Source organism: Agelaius phoeniceus, unplaced genomic scaffold, assembly GCF_051311805.1.
Source record: "Agelaius phoeniceus isolate bAgePho1 unplaced genomic scaffold, bAgePho1.hap1 Scaffold_377, whole genome shotgun sequence".
In the NCBI taxonomy this organism is placed as follows: domain Eukaryota; kingdom Metazoa; phylum Chordata; class Aves; order Passeriformes; family Icteridae; genus Agelaius; species Agelaius phoeniceus.
The window spans coordinates 1-2,500 of record NW_027509971.1 but is presented as its reverse complement, the minus strand read 5'-3'; positions in this window follow the sequence as shown (position 1 = coordinate 2,500).

The following is a 2,500-nucleotide window of genomic DNA, read 5'->3' as shown; positions in this document are numbered from 1 at the left end:
CCGGGGTAGACCAGTTGTCCCGGGCCCCTGGGGTAGACCTGTTGTCCCAGGCTCCTTGGGGTAGACCTGATGTCCCGGGCCACCGGGGTAGACCTGATGTCCGGGGCCTCCGGGGTAGACCTGATGTCCGGGGCCTCCGGGGTAGACCAGTTGTCCCGGGCCCCTGGGGTAGACCTGTTGTCCCAGGCTCCTTGGGGTAGACCTGATGTCCCGGGCCACCGGGGTAGACCTGATGTCCGGGGCCTCCGGGGTAGACCAGTTGTCCCGGGCCCCTGGGGTAGACCTGTTGTCCCAGGCTCCTTGGGGTAGACCTGATGTCCCGGGCCACCGGGGTAGACCTGATGGCCGGGGCCTCCGGGGTAGACCTGATGTCCGGGGCCTCCGGGGTAGACCAGTTGTCCCGGGCCCCTGGGGTAGACCTGTTGTCCCAGGCTCCTTGGGGTAGACCTGATGTCCCGGGCCACCGGGGTAGACCTGATGTCCGGGGCCTCCGGGGTAGACCAGTTGTCCCGGGCCCCTGGGGTAGACCTGTTGTCCCAGGCTCCTTGGGGTAGACCTGATGTCCCGGGCCACCGGGGTAGACCTGATGGCCGGGGCCTCCGGGGTAGACCTGATGTCCGGGGCCTCCGGGGTAGACCAGTTGTCCCGGGCCCCTGGGGTAGACCTGTTGTCCCAGGCTCCTTGGGGTAGACCTGATGTCCCGGGCCACCGGGGTAGACCTGATGTCCGGGGCCTCCGGGGTAGACCAGTTGTCCCGGGCCCCTGGGGTAGACCTGTTGTCCCAGGCTCCTTGGGGTAGACCTGATGTCCCGGGCCACCGGGGTAGACCTGATGGCCGGGGCCTCCGGGGTAGACCTGATGTCCGGGGCCTCCGGGGTAGACCTGTTGTCCCGGGCCCCTTGGGTAGACCTGTTGTCCCAGGCTCCTTGGGGTAGACCTGATGTCCCGGGCCACCGGGGTAGACCTGATGTCCGGGGCCTCCGGGGTAGACCAGTTGTCCCGGGCCCCTGGGGTAGACCTGTTGTCCCAGGCTCCTTGGGGTAGACCTGATGTCCCGGGCCACCGGGGTAGACCTGATGGCCGGGGCCTCCGGGGTAGACCTGATGTCCGGGGCCTCCGGGGTAGACCTGTTGTCCCGGGCCCCTGGGGTAGACCTGTTGTCCCAGGCTCCTTGGGGTAGACCTGATGTCCCGGGCCACCGGGGTAGACCTGATGTCCGGGGCCTCCGGGGTAGACCAGTTGTCCCGGGCCCCTGGGGTAGACCTGTTGTCCCAGGCTCCTTGGGGTAGACCTGATGTCCCGGGCCACCGGGGTAGACCTGATGGCCGGGGCCTCCGGGGTAGACCTGATGTCCGGGGCCTCCGGGGTAGACCTGTTGTCCCGGGCCCCTTGGGTAGACCTGTTGTCCCAGGCTTCGGGGTAGACCTGTTGTCCCAGGCCTTCAGGGTAGACCTGTTGTCCCGGGCCGCCGGGGTAGACCTGTTGTCCTAGGCTTCGGGGTAGACCTGTTGTCCCGGGCCGCCGGGGTAGACCTGTTGTCCCGGGCCGCCAGGGTAGACCTGATGTCCTAGGCTTCGGGGTAGACCTGATGGCCGAGGCCCCTAGGGTAGACCTGTTGTCCCGGGCCTCCGGGGTAGACCTGTTGTCCCAGGCCCCTTGGGGTAGACCTGATGTCCTAGGCTTCGGGGTAGACCTGATGGCCGAGGCCCCTTGGGTAGACCTGTTGTCCCAGGCCCCTTGGGGTAGACCTGTTGTCCCGGGCCGCCGGGGTAGACCTGTTGTCCCGGGCCTCCGGGGTAGACCTGTTGTCCCGGGCCGCCGGGGTAGACCTGTTGTCCCAGGCCTTCAGGGTAGACCTGTTGTCCCGGGCCTCCGGGGTAGACCTGTTGTCCCGGGCCGCCGGGGTAGACCTGTTGTCCCGGGCCTTCAGGGTAGACCTGTTGTCCCGGGCCGCCGGGGTAGACCTGTTGTCCCGGGCCTCCGGGGTAGACCTGTTGTCCCGGGCCGCAGCCGGGGTAGACCTGTTGTCCCGGGCCGCCGGGGTAGACCTGATGGCCGAGGCCCCTAGGGTAGACCTGTTGTCCCGGGCCTCCGGGGTAGACCTGTTGTCCTAGGCTTCGGGGTAGACCTGATGTCCTAGGCTTCGGGGTAGACCTGATGGCCGAGGCCCCTTGGGTAGACCTGTTGTCCCAGGCCCCTTGGGGTAGACCTGTTGTCCCGGGCCGCCGGGGTAGACCTGATGTCCTGCGCTTCCGGGGTAGACCTGATAGCCCAGGCCCCTTGGGGTAGACCTTTTGTCCCAGGCCCTGGGGGTAGACCTGTTGTCCCCGGGCGGGCCCTCGCCTACGGCAGCCCGGCCCCTTGGCTAGACCTGTTGTCCCAGGCCCCTAGGGTAGACCTGTTGTCCCAGGCTCTTGGCTAGACCTGTTGTCCCGGGCCGGCCTTGGCCTACGGCAGCCTAGCAAGCGGCAAAAGGATGCAGACAGCGCCGGGGAGGCTG